At 47.6% G+C, this 19,973-nt stretch overlaps 1 long non-coding RNA gene across 1 annotated transcript; it reads left to right on the top strand.

The window, feature by feature from the left end:
- Positions 1–12,419: 12,419 nt before the first annotated feature.
- On the top strand, positions 12,420–19,526 carry LOC133509863 (uncharacterized). The gene is made up of 4 exons (XR_009797457.1): positions 12,420–12,629; positions 18,079–18,313; positions 18,774–18,876; positions 19,251–19,526. It is a non-coding gene; the product is annotated as an uncharacterized LOC133509863 (long non-coding RNA).
- Positions 19,527–19,973: the final 447 nt, after the last annotated feature.

Raw genomic sequence — 19,973 nt, forward strand, 5'->3', positions numbered from 1 at the left:
ACCCCGCCTCCTGCCCGTTGACAGCTGGGATAGGCTCCAGCAATTTCTTAGTCACGTGACGTCACATGACTAAGGAAGCGAAACTGGATTGGCTGGCTGTTGGGTTCTGACCTGAAGTAACCCCGCCTGATGGCACGGACGGTGAATTTTAGACAACGAATTGTTAACATTGAAATACAATTATTAAAAATGTGATCACTTTACATTTCAAATCCAAATCCTGGTGGCACATATTTACTTCCATACGATCGTAGCAAGTAGCAAGGTGACGAAAAACAAAATCGCGACTTCCAAGGCCTGCAAAAGAGCAAACGGAAAATTACAAAACTTGAAAATTGTAAAACGTCGGCGAGGCTTTGAGGCCAATCTCGAAACGTCGCTTGACTACGCAAAACGAACTCGACCGCCATGATGAGGGCAGTTCAACCGGTGGATGCTGGATGAGATACCGTAATTTCCCGGAAATAATGCGCAAATTTTTCCCCAAAATGTTTTCAAAAAGTTAATAGAGCGCATTATATTTAGGTATGGATGAAAAATCAAAAATGCAATTACATTGTATAGTTGTACACAGGTACATAGAGTGGTAAAAAAAGAAAAAAAGGTACACATTTCGATATGATGTTCCATGTCTTATGTTACACATTCATATTTTGTACAGTAATGTGCGCCCTCGACCTGAACTCGACGACCTCCTCGGGGAGCTTCCAATTTAAGATCGTTAGCGTAGCATGTTTGATGCTACTGCACCAAAGATCAGAAACGACTGCAAAAAAAAGACCAAAAATGTCGACTACAACGGCAACGAGTTGTGCAGCTGCTTTTAAAAGAAACGTGTCATCAAATGCTCGCTTTAAAAAAAAAAATAAAAAAAAATTTGCCCATTACCCTCGTTTCTATGTCGTCTGAGCTCGCGTTGTTTTGATAGAGGCTGTGCTGCGGAACCGAAACGCTCGGGATTCAAAAAAATGTTTGGATATGGATGAGCAAAAGGGGATCACAGTTTATGAATCTCGGCAGGCACCAGAACTGGACCAAGTCGCTGCAAAGGTTCGCTACGATGGATATTTTTTCAGATTGGAGATGAGCTAGATGTTGCTCTTGAGGATAAACTGCACTATGCACAAATGTTTTATGCACAAAGATTGCAAAAAATGGCAAACAGTCTTAAATATTTGTTTAAGACTAATATGTGTTATCAACAGTACTAATAAAATGTTGTGCCATAATTGAGCATTTATTTTAGTTGGTTGAGGGATTCTGTTCTGACAATTACCTGCCCCGAGATTATATTACGGCTACATCGGCACATTTATTATTATTAATGATTCTTGTACAGACAGTTTTTTTTTTTGAAGTACAAACCTAACAAAATATAAATACGAATAATTCCCAATATTTTTAGCATATGGGTAGCAGCAAATTGGTGGTGCGCATTATACATTGGTAGAATGGTTTTCCTGGGTTTTTTTTGGGGGGGGGGTTTAGGTCAACTTTGGGGGTGCGCATTATACTTCAGGACGCATTATGCTCGAGAAATTACGGTACTTTGCAGGCGGAAAATGTTTCCCTCTAAGTTGAGCGAGAAATTCTTCATTCCGGCTGATCACTTACAGACAAACAAAATTGTTAACAACGATTCCCGTCTTTCATCGTCCTCTTATCGTCAAGCGGCGGCGCCACCGTCTCCCGTTCTTCTCCGAGCGGCGGACATTTGCTTCGTCTGGCAGCCAAATGCTGCCATGGCAACGGCACGGGTTCAACCCCCCCCCCCCTCCCAGTCGCCGCGATGGTTTCTCCCACTGAAACTGTTCTCAATCCACACAACCCTCGGGGTTCATATCTGCGCCTCATCACGCTCCTCTGTTAATATTTACTTCCCCTCGCCGGGGCTGCGAGCGTCGCACTTGCAAAGTCCCACGCAACCGACACACACACACATCTACACACGCTCACATCTCCACACACACACACACACACACATTCCATCCAAATGAGAGCCATTCAACTAAATGTCCCTGCTGACTACTGCTACAGCTGCGGATGTGTGTGTGTGTGTGTGTGTGTGTTATAAGTGTCTTTACTCATATTTGTGTGTGTCCGTGTGTTTTTGTGTATGTGTGTGTGCTACACCGATAGCCAGCTGTCCCTTCAGGTAATGTCACGCTTGACAAGAGAACGAGTGAGAGTGGGAATTAAGAAAAAAAAAAAAAATTTAGTACTGCATCCTTCATGCTGGCATTAATATTCCAAGTCTGCACGCGTGTGTGTGTGTGTGTGTTAAATGTCTTTTTTTTTTTTTTTTTTGCGCCATTTATTTATTTGCCAGTACGCCTTCAACGTAGTTGCGATATCATGCGTAATTCATTCCGCCCCCCTCAAAACAGCAGAATTACATCTCGAGGGGTGGTAAAATAATTAATAAAGGACAAAAAAAAAAAAAAGGGCATTTATGAAGTGCGCGGATGAAAGCTGAAGCGCGCACACACACAAATGCGCGCGCACACGACCGGGAGGTGTGCAAATGGCATCCAGAAAACTTTCACCGCTGTAAATGTTCAATATTTAAATCCGCAATAGTTTGGCAGCTGCTGGTAGTAGATAGTAGATTCAAACACACACACACACACTTTGATCCATATGTAGTTCACGGAGAGAAAATACTCGGACAAATGCAAGACCGTGAACACCGACGCCGCGCTTGTTCCAGCACTGACCTAAACAAAGTTTATTACATGTTTATTATTCACGAGCATCTCCCGTGAGGTCATTTTCTTTGGACGGCGCAAAACAGTTTGGCAGCCACCGCAGAGACGAAAAATATCGGGCCAATCCTCCATCCCGGCGCTCGGGGAGTCGAGAGTCGATCCTCGCCGAGAGAAGCCAATCCCGGCACAGGCGTAGGTAAAGGAGCGTTTACGGCGCCCACGTGGACTTCTGCGAGCCGCTCGGAGTCTTCGACGCTCAACTCCAGGGAGAAAAATGCACTCGCGGCACGTCGGCAGTCGGAGGCAAACGTCTTTCCCGACTTGACGTTTATCGAAATCGGACTTTTGATCCAGACGGGCGGGACGTGGGAATCGATGGCGGGCCTCCCCCCCCGGGGCGCTCGGGATCACAAGCGAGACTTTGCGCGTAATTCCTGCCGCTTGACCCGCGGATTACCGAGTGTCAAGGTCGAACTTGTTCTCATCAGAGCTGCTTTAGTGTGTGTGTGTGTGTGTGTGTGTGTGTGTGTGTGTGCGCGCGCGCGCGCCAACCGGATCGACGTCGGACACTTCGGTCCGGTCCGGAACATTTGAGGGATCCGATACGAAAGTTGGGGGCAAAACTGACTTCAGAGAGGTATTTGTTGAACAATGTTTGTTACAACATTCGCTGCGCCAAGGCGGCTGCAAAACTCTACATCATCATTAAATACAACTGTAATAATAATAATCATATCTCAAAAATGGACGCTGGTTGGGAGGGTGGGGCGGTCACTAATGTCCTTGATTGGCCAGCGGCTACTTAGTAGCAAAGAAACAGCGATGCTAATTTCCATTAGCCAGTCTATGACACTGCGCATTCGATGTTAGCATTAAGCTAGAGCACTCGTGTTCAACGGAATGATGACATCAATATTAATGATATGAACTTTTGGCTGAGTCGTTCAGTGTTTAAATTGCTCGTTTGTCTCGTGGTTTGCATTAAACTCCAAGCGGAAGTGACACAATTCTCCGAGCGATGTGATATGACGTTCTCCCGTTTCTTAGCGGAGAGAGTGTGACAACAGGCGCAAATGACGCCTTCAAAAAAATGTATTTTACTACGTTAGTGAATATGAAAGGCGTAAAAGAAGACTCCGGCATTTCTGTACGCAATTCTCTTTTGCACGGCATCTGGCAAAACGGCGCCGGAGCCGGGTTTAGCGCGTTGACCGCGATCTTGTCACGGAAAGATGCTTTATCGTCCCCGGGGGAAATTCCCGCCGAGCGGATTGGGTGCATTATTTATGATTATTGCGGTCAAGAAGGCTTCAGCGCGGCAGAAGGTTTTGCGCGACGTCCTTTTGTGGCACATTTAAGGCCTGAACCAATCGTGTTTGTTTGTGTGCGCTCAGCGGGGGGCACTTTGTCGGCCCGCCGCAACTTGTCGGCGCTGTTAGTAACCGGCGGACTCTCTAATGGAGACCATTAGGAAGGAGCGCACACCGAAAGCGGGGAAACTTAAGAGCCCGGGTGGCTCTCTGACGGTAACCGTGGCGACCAGGAGGAAGGAGTTCCACTAATGCGCTTGTGCGTCTTTTCAAGGAACAGCACAAATGTCAGCGCGCCGCACTCTCATGCAATTAGACGGCGAAGGCTTTTTCGTTGCGATACGTAGAAATGTAAGTCGCTCCTAACGCGTGAGGTCTCCTTTGAAAGGAACTATACAGTTATGCAGACCGAGCCGTTTTGCACGATACGGGCGAAGTCCAGATTTAGATTTAAGTGCAGGAAGAGGACGCAGAGAAGGTCGTCATCGTGGTTGTTCCCACGGAGCACAAAGAATCTACGCCTGTGTACCGCCTCTCAAGTATACAAACCCGAGTCCTTTCCTCAAATCAAAATTAGGAACTAATCCATTAACTTAATGGTAATTATTCAAAACTTCTATTACGTGCACTTATCCCCTATCAAAAGGTCTCTGAAATAATATTTCCCCTTATGAGTTAAGGTTATCCTAATTCAAATAACCAAACTACCAAATCAACTCCACACTTTTGTAGCTCTTCTTGCAGATAGTCAAATCATAGACCTGGTTATGTAACAAAAAGTATGAACATTTAATAACAAAATAAAGGTTGGAAAATCAAACCTGTATAAAAAACAAACATTCAAATAAACAAAGTCAACACAATGCACATGTGAGCTAAGCTAAACTAAACTAAGGGCCCGAAAAAATATGAACATAGCCGGCAAACGTAAGAAATTCAAACACCGATGTCGGTGCAGTGTTTCAAACGGCAGGAGTGAAGAAAGTCGAAGGGTGTGTCCACTTGTCCAAAGTCATCTAAGTGCTCACGGTCCTCGTCTCGAGAAAAATCGAGAGGGCGCTTGCGATAGCAAATCACGAAGGTAGCAATCGTATGGAAGTAAATAAGTGCCACCAGGATTTGAATTTGAAATGTAAATTGATCACATTTTCAATAGTTGTATTTCAGTGTCACTTTTCAACGTCAACAATTCAGCTGTCTGAAATTCATCGTCTGTGCCACCGGGCAGGGTTACTACAGGCCAAAAGCGAAAACCCAGCCAATCGCAGTTATGCTTTCTTAGTCACGTGATGTCACATACTAAGAAAGTGTGACTGGATTGGCTGGCTGGCTGTTCGGTTCTGATCTGAAGTAACGCTGCATTCAAAAAAAAAAAAAAAAAATAAAAGTCAACATAACTACACAATGCACACGTGAACTAAGCTAAACTAAACTAAGGGCCCCAAAAAATATGAACATAGCCAGCAAACAAAAGAAATTCAAACACAGATGTCCCTGCGGTGTTTCAGGAGTGAAGAAAGTCGAAGGGTGTGTCCACTTGTCCAGCGTCATCTAAGTCCTCACGGTCCTCGTCTTCTTCCTCGTGGTCCAACACAGGCCTCGCTAGTTGCCGTTAGCCTGTCGCTAGCGTCCCAGCCAAGTTCCACGCGTCCACTTAGCCTCTGTATTAGCTGCGAACTCCACCACGTTACGGCGGCTATCAGAATTGAACATTCGACAGTCCTTGTCGAAACACGCCGATCAACTTTGATGAACGTCCGCCGTTAACTTTCCTTTTCTTCAAACAACAACAAGTCCTTCGCACTCCGTCCCGCTTCTTTCTCTCTCTCGCTCTCTCTCAATACCTCACTTCCGGTTACAAAAATAAAATGACAAACAAAAGTATTTATTTCCACAAATGAATAAAACACATTTAAATACAAATCCCTACAAAATAAAATAAATTCATCTTTGTATTTGAACTTTTGATTGTAGTGATTTTTTTTTTTTTTTTTTAACCGGGTCACACCTGTCAATGTCATCGTCTGCTCTGTTTATTTGCGTTGCTCCTCGTGATTTACGACCACCGTAACATTGATGCTAACTTCCGCTAGCCCGTCTAGGGGCATTTGCATTATAGGTTAGCATGAAGCTAGTGATCTTTTGTTGAACAAAATTACAAACACACGACACTAATTTGCAGTTGGGCTTTTGCAAACTCAATTATTTGTGGATTTTTTTGGGGTGTCGGACAACTTATTCCCCTCGCCCATTTTTCAAGTGTGTTTTTCTGGGTGTTGTAGTGTGTCTGTGTGTTCATAAGTATTTGTGCATTACTGTGTGTATGCTTTAACTGAATGTATGTTTTTCATATGCATGTTTTGGTGTGTGTCAGTGATTTCATGCATGTGTTAAACGTGTTATTGTATGTTACTGTGTGTGTGTGTGTGTGTGTGTGTGTGTGTGTGTTTGAAAGAGACAAGATGGCATATGGCAATCACTGCATGTAGGTAAATATGAAAAGCAACGTCAGCAAGAAGGACATGTTGTATTTTCCCCGTGTGTGTGTGTGTGTGTGTGTTTTTCACCCCTTACGTCAGTTTCGCATGCGCAACAGATTTCATCTCCACATGACGCACGCGCACACAAATATGCTCGTTCGTGACCTACGTCAGCACAAAGCAGCAATTCCAGAGACTTTTTGTCATTTCGGGACAATTGAAAGCAGTTCCGCTCGTTCAGTATGAATTTTGGTCGGCGCGTTTATCGGGAGCGGACCCCAAGTACCGTCTGAAGGATCCGTGCCCCAAAAGACGCGGGAAGTCTGCCATTTTGTTCAGGCTCATTCGGGCTATTTCCAGATCTCCCTCCAAGACAAACACGTCTGACATTTTGTCCGATTGCTACCAAATTGGAAGCGCACGTCGTACCCGAACAATTTTGAGTTTTCCTCGTTGTGTTTTGGGGAAGCACGGCGCAAAGTTTGACGATTTGACGTAACGCCCCAAACTCCGACCGACAGCGACCCGCAACAGTTATTGGAAAATTCAGCCAATTTCACTTAGCGATATGAAACTTGGTAGAACCATTCATCAAGAGCAGACCCACAAAAAAGTCTCAAGAAGCCATACTGTAAAAAACACTTGAAATCTGCCATTTGGGTTTAAATTGCGTAATTTGGGGTCCTCGGCTACGGGCACGAGTTGTGGGTCGTGACCGAAAGAACAAGATCCCAGATACAAGCGACCGAAATGAGTTTCCTCCGCAGGGTGTCCGGGCTGTCCCTTAGAGAACGGGTGAGAAGCTCGGTCATCCGGGAGGAGCTCGGTGTCGAGCCGCCGCTCCTCCGCATTGAGAGGAACCAGATGAGCTGGCTGGGGCATCTGATTCGGATGCCACCTGGATGCCTCTCTGGTGAGGTGTCCCGGGCGTTGTCCCACCGGAAAGAGACCCCGAGGACGACCCAGGACACGCCGGAGAGACTACGTCTCTCGACTAGCTTGGGAACGCCTCGGGATCCCTCCGGAAGAGCTGGAAGAAGTGGCTGGGGAAAGGGAAGTCTGGGTATCCCCGCTGAAGCCACTTGCCCCCGTGACCCGACCCGGAAAAGCAGTAGATAGTGGATGGATGAGGCCGTTATGGTGACTTCTCAATGTCCTTCAAAAAGGAACTTGCCCTACGATAATTTTAAAATTCAGCCCCCAAAACCAATTGCACTCAGAAAGATGAAATTTAGTAGATATTCGTATCAAGAATAGACCCACAAAGAAGTCTCAAGAAGCCAAGACAAAGGAAGTGTGTCACGTTGCCCGGAAGCCGCCATTTTTGACTCGTTTGGGCTATTTCCCAGGCGAAGAGACTCTTTTTCCACGCATTTGTTCTGCAAGGGTGAGAATTTTCTGCGGATTTTGGGAGTTTTTTTTCAACTGAAAATGTCATTTTTGCGAGACGTGTAAATCCGTTGAGAAAATTTGGGGGGATGGGGTTAGAGAGTACGGCTTGACGCGGGGTGAGGCACCGATCAAGATTGCTATCTGTTTACGTAAAATTTGGTGTTTATAAAAATGACAACATTCCGATTTCCGGCAGCATTTTGGCGATATTTCGTCGGTAATTTCATTCCGATGTGAACTCTGAATTTTCGCACCCCCTCCGAATTCCCCCAAATTGGTCATTCTCATCCCTGGTTCGGACAAATTTGAAGGACGTAAACAAGACCGATGGATGACACTAGCTGGAATTTTGTTTGTTGCATGTGGGCGGAGCTTGAAATCGATGTCATACGAGAACTCTGACAAGTCCACAAGTTCAGAGCTCGCGCAAACATCGCACGTGTGATGAATTTCCTCGCCGTGTGCTAAGCTAGCTTTTGTTTGCAGGATTTGCCCAAGTTACTGATCAGCATTGACAGCCACAATTTGACCATTGGGCCAATTAGCAGCGCACGTTAGGAATATTGTGAATATGTCAGCGCACCCCATCGATTATGCTAAAGGACGTGCCGCTCGGCTGCTCGGCGGCGGACTAACTAACTCGCGCGCCCCAAAAAGTCGAGAGGAATCAATGGCATGCATTAACAACATGGCGCCCGTTGATAGCGACCACGCGGAGCTCATTAGCTGCCGCTCGCACGCTCGGATTCGAACGCGCCACTGTGCAGCGCCGTCCATTTCCTGCGTGGGGTAAAGGGACACTTCATTGGGGACACAGATACCAGTACTGCGGTACTTAGTGTTGATATTTCAATGTTTCTGATTACTTGCAAAGATCCGTGCCGTGGCTGCACGTGCGACGGTGTAGCGCTACGCTATCGATAGCGAATCATCGCAGAAAAGCTCCTTGCTGCGATCTACTGTAAAAGCGAGCGTCTGATGTTTATGGCGCAATTAGCCGAGCGCTTTGAGCACTTGAGATGTTATTTGCTGCAATCAATTAACGACAGCAACAACAACAACAACGGCGAGCGGCAGCGGGGGCCGTCGTTCGATGCCGGCCGTCGGGCCCGCGGGCCGCCCTCTTTGCGGCTTTTTCTTTTTTTATTTCTTTTTTTTTTTCTAATGGCCGCCATAACTCACGCGGGCGCTCGCTCCTTAATGGCTTCCGAAATGAATGGCCCGCGATGAAGCGGCTAAATGCTGGTTGCCATGGCGATGGGGTCAATCGATCACGGCGTATTGATTGGACATCGATACGATCCAGACAGCGAGCTGCAGGAATAGGCAATGAGGAGTGTGTGTGTGTAGTAGTAGATGTGTGTTGATACTTTTTGTGTATATCATATAAATTCCCCAGCAGCGTTTTGATGTGTCATGGCACCATTTTGTCTCCACTGCAGATGAATATGATTGGCCCTCAAACACACACACATTTGCACACACGCACACACACACTATCACCAGTGCCAACAATCTACTCGAATCTTTTTATTATCTTAACTGTTTGTGAAAAATGTCTGCCAGCGAGGCCTCCTGAATTTGACCAAATTTGGGATCAGAATTTGCCCATTTTAAATAAGGACCGCCCCTTTTGGAATTTCACCCAAGGATGGCAGAGGACTTCTTTGCAAACGGCCTTGGAAATGATTTGACATGTGAAAAAGCGCAATAATTTGCAAACAATCATAACGTGGGGAAAAGTAGCCAAAAAAAAAAAAAAATTAAGCTGAGGGCTCAAGATGAAAGCCGGCGAGCTCACGACGGAAAATCTGAAGTGGTGCGCATTGGAAACTTTTATGCAACTCCTGAGCTTGTTGGACTTTTTATTTAATTTTATTTTTTGGGGGCCCAAATGAATAATTGATGTGAGGTCAAGTTAGTGCAAGATTATACAAAGATGCTGATGAATGAGCCCGCTTGAAAGAGAATCCTCAAATAACAATCTTGCACTTTTTTCTCCAGGGGGGGGGGGGGGCACAGCCGGGGTCCAAGTCACGTGAGTGCCAAACATAATATTCCCCGCAAGCGAGGCTATCTGTTTCTCTAAATCCATTTTTTTTAATCATTACTGGCAAACTCTCCCCTGTGCAAATTTTTTCTGTCAGAAATATCCGCAAAGTCACACCTGGACGTGTTTTCTACGTGAGCGACAGCAAAAATTGGATCCGTTGTTGTTGTTGTTCTAATTAAGCACTTTTTTGTGTCCGAGGGCATAAATATGAATATGAATATACACATAAATATGAAAAGAGTCCTTGCAAAAAGTTGATCAAGTGTCGGCGTGTTTCCCTTCAACGGTATCGCGGCCTCCTCTTTCGTTTTCGTTCAAAAGCGAGTCGAGTTCTTGCGTCGGCGCTGGACAAGAAAAGTTTGTTGACGATGACGATGAGCGTCTTTTTTTTCCTCCTCCTTCTTTTCATATTTCATCTTCCCAAATGAAAACTGTCCTTGCGTGGATGTCCACCAAATAAAAAAACATCATCAAGCCAAAAACGTGGAGGCTGTCTATCTATCTATCTATCTATCTATCTATCTATCTATCTATCTATCTATCTATCTATCTATCTATCTATCTATCTATCTATCTATCTATCTATCTATCTATCTATCTATCTATCTATCTATCTATCTATCTATCTATCTATCTGTCTGTCTGTCTGTCTGTCTGTCTGTCTGTGTCTGTCTGTCTGTCTGTCTGTCTGTCTGTCTGTCTGTCTAGCTCCATCCCTCCATTTCTCCCTCCCTCTCTCTCTCTCTCTCTCTCTCTCTCTCTCTCTCTCTCTCTCTCTCTATCTGTCCGTCTGTCTACCTTTTCTGCACACGTCAAGTGTCTTGCGTTATTCTGACCTTCACGTTAATTTGTGGCCAAATATATCAAAAACTAAAAAAAAAAAAAAGGCTCCTGTTGCCCATTTGGGCATGCAACTGAGCCCCCCCCCCCCCTACCTAAGTAGGCGCTTATATCATATCCATATTTCATATTTATCACACCACCGCTAGCCTCGCTGACTTTGATAACTCCGCATGCCGTTCTTCCCGCGCGTGTTGCGTGGTTGACTTTCAGAGCATCTGCTGGGTGGGTGCGGGCATGGCGGGCGGTGGGGGGGGGGGGGGGGGGCGGTCACAGGTGGTATATTGTCTCCACTTTCCTCACACACACACACACACACACACAAATAAACACACATATGTGGATTCTGACCTTGTACCAGGCCGGGACTGTCAGCGCTTGTCTGAAACACACACACACACACATACTGCCATTTTTCCCAACGGGGGTGTATGTGTCCCAGTGGGGGGGGGGGGGGTCAAAAGGGGGGCTTATTGATGAATAATGCTGGGACTAATGAGATGCTCGCTGATGGTGACAGAAGCCAAAGGAGTCAGGAAGTTGTTTACTTTTCCCAAAAAGTCATAAAGCATTTAGGTGGCACGTTGGTAAAGCGTTGGGCTCACAGTTCTGAGGTCCCGGGTCCAATCCCGCACCCTGCCTGCGTGGAGTTTTCCATGTTCTCCCCGTGCCTGCGTGGGTATTAATCGGACACTCTAAATTGTCCGTAGGTGCGATTGTGAGCGCGGCTGTTTGTCTCGATGTGCCCTGCGATTGCCTGGCGACCAGTTCGGGGTGTGTCCCGCCTCCTGCTCGTTGACAGCTGGGATAGGCTCCAGCACTCCCCCGTGACCCTTGTGAGGATAAGCGGCAAAGAAAATTGAAGATAAAGCATTAGTGGGAGAAGGTGAAGAAGAACAGGGCGGTTAACAGGCCTGGCTCGTCGTTGTGTGCAAATGAACACAAACGGGTGAACATGTGCTCAGCGAAGTGCAAACATAGTCGGGATGAGCGCCGAAGCGGCCGAGAGAAAGAAGAACAAATGACGGCGGGGATGCTTGAATGAAAAGCAAAGCAGCTTTCCTCACACGCTGTTGTGTTGTGAGAAAGTAAGTGTGTTTGGGGGGGGGGGGGGCAAGGGCGGCCGTCGCGCCGTTTCCGCCGGGGCGTTGACAGCCGGTCCACCTCCAGCGCTAAACAGAGACGTCCCGTAAAGCAGCGGCGGGGAAACGCATTTGGCAGCGCTTACTTTGCCGATAGGGGTCATTTCAAAGAAATACACACATTGATTCGATGCGCCGCTCCGAGATCTGCAACGTTTTGCTTCCGTGGACAAAAATTGGAAACAACATAATGGATTGAATATGACTTGAGCACATATTATCTTTTTATAGTCTCCGCAGGAGGGATGCGGGCAGCCTGATTCTGGATCAGCAAAACATGAAGGAAATGTTTGCTGCAGTATGGAAGGATGGACCGACGGACGGATGGACCGGGCTTTCTTGCTCAAGTAAGCAACGACATCCATGAAAAAGACGTCGCTTGGATGGCAGCGTGTGTTCCTCCAAAAGCTGTATATACCTTTCAGCATGAATGGTGGCAATATGCACTAACCCCCCCCCCCCAAAAAAAAAAAAAAAAAAACCGTATGGAAGGATGGACCGACAGACGGATGGACCGGGCTTTCTTGCTCAAGTGAGCAATGACATCCCTGAAGAAGACGTCGCTTGGATGGCAGCGTGTGTTCCTCCAAAAGCTGTATATACCTTTCAGCATGAATGGTGGCAATATGCACTAACCCCCCCCCCCTCAAAATCTGTATGGAAGGATGGACCGACAGACGGATGGACCGGGCTTTCTTGCTCAAGTAAGCAACGACATCCATGAAAAAGACGTCGCTTGGATGGCAGCGTGTGTTCCTCCAAAAGCTGTTTGTACCTTTCAGCGTGAATGGTGGCAATATGCACTAACAACCCCCCCCACCCCACCCCCGCCCCATCCCGCTTTCCTTCACTGATTGTGAACTTTGACCTTTGCGTTGATAGAAATCCAGACAGCTTTTTGTCTCTTTTGGGCACGACCAGCGGCATCGAACGGTCAGCCCTTTCATGCAATCTTTACAACTCTGTCATGTAGCTTTAGCCTGTTAGCATTGTTAGCTGGACACATACTAGCACGCGTCCTTGTGTTAAAGACCAATCCGTATTGTTGACCTTTTTCTTCATTATTTCCCATTTCACCTCCCTTTTGTATTTTTTTTCTTTTTCACTAGTTCTCGGTCTTCCTGGCTCTTGATCCCCACGCCACCCCCACCCCGACACTCACCCCCTCCCGGCCTCCTCTGTCAGAGAGCAGATCTGCCTGAATAATTTCTTCCCCCTGGACCAGTGCTGCTCTTTAATTCATGAGCCACAGTGCCAGCCATGCAGCTTCTCCCTGCCACTGTGTCGATGCGTGTGTCGGTGTGTCGGTGTGTGTGTAAGGTGGTGTCAATGAGTTGAGTTTGCGTGTGTATGTTTGTGTGTGTCAGCAAGTAAACCCACTCTAAAAAAGAACAAGTGACAAAGTTTTTGAAGGTGAGTGGGTGAGATGTTTTAGTTGTGTTTTAGGACCCCTGCCCTGCAATGTGTGCGTGCGTGTATGTGTGTGTGTGTGTGTGTGTGTGTGTAAGGTAGTGTCACTGATGTGTGTGCGCTTTTGCGTGAGCGTCAGCCAGTAAAGCAACCCAGCAAAAAATGATGAACATGGCGTGTGCCGTGCGTGCCTGAGCATGCGTGTAAAACTGCCATGACAAAGTTTCCGCATAGAAAAACGCATTCACGGTGGCCGTCGCGTTCCCCGCGCGTTCTGGCACTCTCCTCCTCGGCAAGGAACGTTCCGCCGGTTCCAAATCAATGCTTTTCTTTATCTCGTAAATTGCTCCATTTGGCCGACCGCGGCGTCATTAAGCGGCGAGCTCGTTTCGCGTCCATTCAAGAAGAGGCCGAGGCGGATGAACGCGACGTGATCCGACTTGAGCGCGCCGTTCTCCGCGCGAAGTTCGCCGGGCTGAGTTCTCGTTTGTCTTTTACGTTTAATTCGCGCTGACATTTCAGTCAGTCAGTCAGTCCGAGCCCGCTGCTGATTTACTGGTTTGATTTCACAGCGCACTAAATTTATCTGCAGCGTCTCCGGTTCATCGCAAAGGCCTCGCAAACGCACTCGATGAAGTCCTTAAATCCCGCGCGTCCGCCCGGCCGGTGCGACGAGACGGACGAGTGAACGCGTTCGAGACGTGCGACCGTAAAACAACGCCGCAGTCGGCGTGATGGCGACAATTAGCTGACTTTCCACGCACGATCCGTTGCTCTTGCGCTCTTCCGTCACAATCCAGATTGATGTTCCCCGGCGGTGTGCTGCTGGAAATGATCCAATTTCACTTCATTGTTCTGCAAATTATTCAACGCCTACCGCAAAAGCTGCGTTTTGGTTCATCCGTGTACTGTATGCCAACGACGTCCAAAGACCACACTACCCGAAACCGAGACTCGCCGGAAAACCAGAACTCGCCGAAACTGAGAAAACAACAAAACTTTTGGGAGTCAAATCAGTTTGAAAACGACCATTCTGCGTTTAATGTTAGTTTTCTTTGAACTCCATTTGACCGACAATAACGTGGCGTCTGCAAGTCCAAGCGCGACACGGAAAAATGTCACATTTTAAAAAATGATCTTTTTCAACGAATTTCCAGCCCAGAATAAATCCTCGCATCCCATACGTGGGGTTTTCTTCATGTGTTAGCGTTCAACTAAATGGATTTTCCATGATCGTTCGGTGCACGCGAGAATAGGTTAGGGACATGCGACCCTGAGAACGCCCGATCCCGTCAGATCTCGGAAGCCGAGCGGGTTTGGCCATGGTTGGTACTTGGATGGGAAACCGCCTGGCAATACCAGGTGCTGTAAGATTTTCTCCCCCGGCTAAATCGCAGAAGGGTGGCGTCAGGAAGGGCATCTGGCGTAAAAACTGTGCCAAACAGAGATGACACGCTGTGACGACTCCTAACGGGACAAGCCGAAAGGAAAAGAAGAAGAAGAAGAAGTTCGGTGCTCTCAAGAGCACTCGATCGTAGTTTGTAGATCGTAGTAGTTCCTTACATTCGTTAGGACTTGCCTCGATTGTTGAAACGTGCTGCTTTCTTTGTCCTTCCCTGATGAGCATTGATACCCTGCACTTCATGCATAACACCGCAAGAAGACCTTTGACCAAGACGACAAAGTACGATCATATTACTGACTTGGTTTGGCTCTAAGGTCTCCTGAGAAAGAATTCGAAGCCCTAGTTCCTTAGAAAATGTTCCACGGCTTAGCACACTCCTCCTCACTGACTTCGTGGTACCGTCCGTATGTTCCGGCCCAAAACCTACGCTCACAAATTGCTGGTCTTTGAGAGCCTCGAAAGAAGTCTACAGACTCACACGCATTTTCTAGTCAGGTTCCAGGAATCTGGAATGGGTTTCCCACCAATGCTATCGCTGTTACCTTGGTAGAAATCTTTAAAGCTCTATTTATGATGTACTTCTACGCTCTGTTTCTTTCGGCTTGTCCCGTTAGAGGTCGCCACAGCGTGACATCTCAGATGAACGCTCATATTTGTCTGGCACGGTTTTTACGCCGGATGCCCTTCCTGAAGCAACCCCTCAGGGGGAGTACAGGCCCCAGTGAGCTAGGAACTCCCGACCCCTGGTTTACCAAACCACTGCTCTAACCACTGAATTATTTGGCCCCCATATGTACTTCTACTCTCTGTCCTGAAGTTAAATTGCACGTTGGCCTGTTTTAATGCCGCCTCTCATCTTCCTCCCCGTCCCTCCTGCTCGGGCGCTACCTGGCGATGACCGAATTGAAGGCTATCTTGGACGGATTCTGCGGCAGCTAACTGACACAAGCTCGGAGGTGGACCGCTTCCCCGGTGGCGCTGTTGTGAAGGATTCTGCTCCGACCCATCGGACCACGTAGTCCTGGGACAGGCACTTTCCTGAAGGCGCCGGTTTCCCTAACCCAACTTCGTGGACAGCGCCTATCAGCAGACTACACGATAAACCCACTCGATATACTCCAGCTAGCTCATTCTGGAAGGTTCCTTCTTGAGCTTCTCGTTTGTTTTCCTTGCCCGACCGTCACGTGTCAACTGTGGGCCCGTGAAGCCCTTGAAGACTCTTTTGTGATTGAGGATGAAACTCATAAACTAGACAAAGCTACACAATATGTAATCCACTTCGTTTCATGTTGATCTTGACGGTAAACGGGATGTGGCAACCGGGGTTAGAAGTTCTTTCAAATGTTCGTTATCAGCTAAACTGCTGCCAGTTGTCGAGTGAGCAGCTGCGTCTCAAACGTTTGCTCACGAGTCAAAGCAAAAAAAAAATCGGCCAGGTGACGACTCGTAGCTCAAAATCCGGCAACCTCCCTAATGAAAGGTCCGGTCGCCGAATGCCGATGTCCTCCGAATAGCTTCGTTTTGAATGTCTCTCTCTCTCTCTTTTTTTTTTTTTTTTTTGCTGGGGTTTGTTTCAGAAAAGCAAACTTCTGAAGCTTTCATGTTTAAAACTGGAGCAGATGACGAAATGCTGATCTTCTCAAAGCGAGGACGAGAGCAGATATATCGCGTCTGCGTGTCACGCGGAACAAGCGGAAAAGATTTGAGGGTCGCCGGCGTCATCAATAATGAACGCAGAGCCGCCGCCGTCTCCATTTTTAATGTTCAGGCGTTTAGTTATCTGTCTACCGACGTCTTCCCCGTCTGGACTCGGACCGGCGGCCCGGCGCAGGCACGCACCTGCGCACTTGACTTGCTCACTGATCTCAACTTTTAACGAGTGACGTGAAGTTCCACGCCGACGCCGACCCGCATGAGGAGACCGTCACGCTGCTTTCAAGAGAAAGCGCAGGCGATGTTGAGTCAAGATACTTTGGGCCCGAGAAATTCAGAGCGTTCTCCGAAAAAGCGCTGTAGATGCACGTCGCTTTCGATCATGTGTTCGGAACTTCTGCGGACCAGGAAGAGCACGGGACCTTAAAGGTCCACCGTCATGAAATGCTTGATTTTGAGTATGTTATTAATGAAAAAAACGGCAGCCGGTATGGACCCATCTGTTTTTTCACCGCAAAACATGATTTTGACGTATATGACTTTTTGTAACTCCCGCCGTGAAAATCCTCTCGAGGGATTTGTTTTCGACAAGAAGCGGGAAGTGACATACAGGGCAGTCGTGCACTCAAGCGGTCTCGTCTATTTATACTAGTTTTACCTGCTGGAAGGGAACTCGTTGTTCCTTCGTGTTCGCCAAAATGCCGGCTCGTTGCATTGCTGGATATCGCTCGAACACTCGGGAAGATGGATTCATTCTTCATACTTTTCAAAAAGACCCGGTTCGTTGTGAAAAATGGATTGCACGGGTGCAAAGGACGAGAGTTTTGTGGGTTCCAAATGACAGGTAGGTGTGTACGCAGCTACTTAAAAAAAAGAAAAAAATAGTTTGGGGGTGGGACGTAATCCTCTCAGAATGTAACAAAAGATCCACGCACCTACGTCAGGGGTGCTAAATGTGTCGATGTACCCGTCAGCGCCGAGCACGGCTTCGGACGAGCCACTGCCGAAGCCGCGCCTCGTCTGCCGCCTCGTCTCACGGGTACGGCTTCGGCCGCGGTGGTGGATCGGATGGGGAGGCGGTTTGGCCGTGGCGCCATTGTCGCTCGCGCGAGACGTTGTTTTTATCACCGCCATGCCGAGGTGGATGAGGCGGGGAGGTGCTTTGGCCGCATGCGGTTTGGCCGTGATCCGTATATCATCTAAATATGGCTCGAAACGATAGGGTAACATTGCCCGGGTCACTTCGCTCGATTGTTGTTGATGTTCTCTTCTTCGACGCACTCTCCGCTCATGTTTATTTTTTGGAAGTGAATAATTTTCCATGTATTTTTCATGACAATATCTATTTTCGAATCTTCATCGGGATGTCACTTGACCTTTAAACGCTGAAATTACGAACCTCTCGTGTCTGTAATGCACTCGGCAACATTTGAATCTCAGCGCAGTCGGAGTAGCCACTAAATGATGACATCGCGTTTTAACGCTCTTATTGTTCTTTCGCGTCTTCTTCTTCTTCTTCTTCTTCTGTGTCCCTGGGGAGGAATCCGGCGAGCTGATAAAATGATGAAATGGAAAAAAGCATGCGAGGAATAAGGCGTAGGAGTGCATGGTAAAGCACACGCACGCGCAGACAAACAGCGAAGCAGACTTCTTCTGTTGTTTTTTTTTTTTTTTTTTTTTTTAAGAGAGCAGCTCGAGCTAATAAAAGGCTGCGGGGAGTCGGCGGAGGCCGCAATAAAGCCGGAGCGCCATCAAGGAGAGCGGCCAAGTTTCACCCGGCTGAGTGACAGTAATAAGCCAACAAAGTGCTCGGCCAACGCCGACAACAAGCTCCCGGGGGGGGGTGGGCACGCGCCCGCCCCCGCCGGCACCGCTTCCGGATTGAAGCCGCGGCTAAGCAGACCTGCAACGACCCGACAGGTGCGATCCGCGTCCGCCTTAGCGCCTTCCCGCAGAAGCGTGGCGGGGAAACCTCGAGGCCGCAGCCGCGTCGAATACTTCCTTCCGACACTCAAAGTCGTCCATTCGCTTTTGAATTCTAATTCATCGGCATGACAACTACAGGATGCCGTATGGAAATGTGTTGGTTCTTATTAGCATTTTGAATAAATAAACATTTTATGAGATTCAAAAACATCAGCTGGTAAAGCGTTGGCCTCACAGCTCCGAGGTCCCGGGTTCAATCCCGGACCCGCCTGTGTGGAGTTTGCATGTTCTCCCCGTGCCTGCGTGGCTTTTCTCCGGGTGGGCACTCCGGTTTCCTCCCACATCCCCAAAACACGCAACATTAAATGGACACTCTAAATTGCCCCTAGGTGTGATGACCGTGAGTGTGATTGGTTGTTTGTCTCCATGTGCCCTGCGATTGGCCGGCGACCAGTTCAGGGTGTGCCCCGCCTCCTGCCGGGTTAGGCTCCAGAACTCCCCGCGACCCTCGTGAGGATAAGCGGCGAAGAAAATGGATGAATCGATGAAAGACACGCGTAAGTTTTAGAGAAAGAACAGATCCATTGTGGCGGGTATAATGTCGATCGCGTCAAGCGGAATCGTGTTGATAAGCGGACGAACGGGCGATGTTGACGTTGCTTGACGGATTCAAACTCAACTGGACAAAAATACATTTGTCCCTTCTATTTTGTATCTCATGAAAAATGATAAATCGCATTTTGTTTGATACAAAAATGCGACACTGGTCAAAGTCCCGATTAACATCCAGCTAATTTATCAATATTTGATGAAGGATGAAAACTAACATTTAGTTTTGTTTCATTTAAAGACAAAATTTTGGTACGACGCCAAGCATCTGTCAATATTTGATTTACGTTAAAAAATAATATTCCCTTGTAATGACTTGCAGATGCAACGAGAACGAAGCTGAAGGACCGCAAACTTTTCCTGCGATGTTTCGGGAGTGGGTGGAGCCTGCTTTCAAGGGGCGTGGCCACATCGGAATTTGGGAGTTGGCCCAGTGTTGCAGTAAATGTGCAAAAGCGCAATAATGGACTGCACCCTGGATATGAAAATTGGGCAAAAATCATATTGATCTGAAATATTAGCATATTCTCAAACTGGCAAACATGTCATTAGGCCACTTTAGTTCCCAGGTGCTTATTTACTCTATGAGGCCCGTTTGATGGACAAACCACATTTTGTACCGTTTCGATATTATTATTATTATTATGAAATCAGTTGGGTGCAAACGCAGGCGCTTGGGCGACCGACCGTGACCTGGTTTTCCCCGTTTTCGCCGAGCACTCGCGTCGGAGGCGCGGCAGATGAAATCACTTGAGCAAGTCGAAGGCAAGTGTAATGAAATGAAGGCAAATCGGCAGCTCGAGCGGCAAAACTCCTGCCGGTCGCCCCGACCGCCCTCCGGCCACGGCGCTCGCTGACACGCGGTCGCCGCAAAACCCGTGCACGTGGAAAAACCTTCCAGCATGTATCCCCTGTCTATCCTTCTGCTCCTGTACTGGTATACTGTTTGTCACAACTCGTAAGACCTTAGGAGAACTAGTAGGCTGACTGTCTTACTAGTAACATTTTGCTTGCTTGCCTTGCTTCTAAACTGCTGCGCTGCACT

This window comes from Syngnathoides biaculeatus, chromosome 12 (genome assembly GCF_019802595.1).
Source record: "Syngnathoides biaculeatus isolate LvHL_M chromosome 12, ASM1980259v1, whole genome shotgun sequence".
NCBI classification, from domain to species: domain Eukaryota; kingdom Metazoa; phylum Chordata; class Actinopteri; order Syngnathiformes; family Syngnathidae; genus Syngnathoides; species Syngnathoides biaculeatus.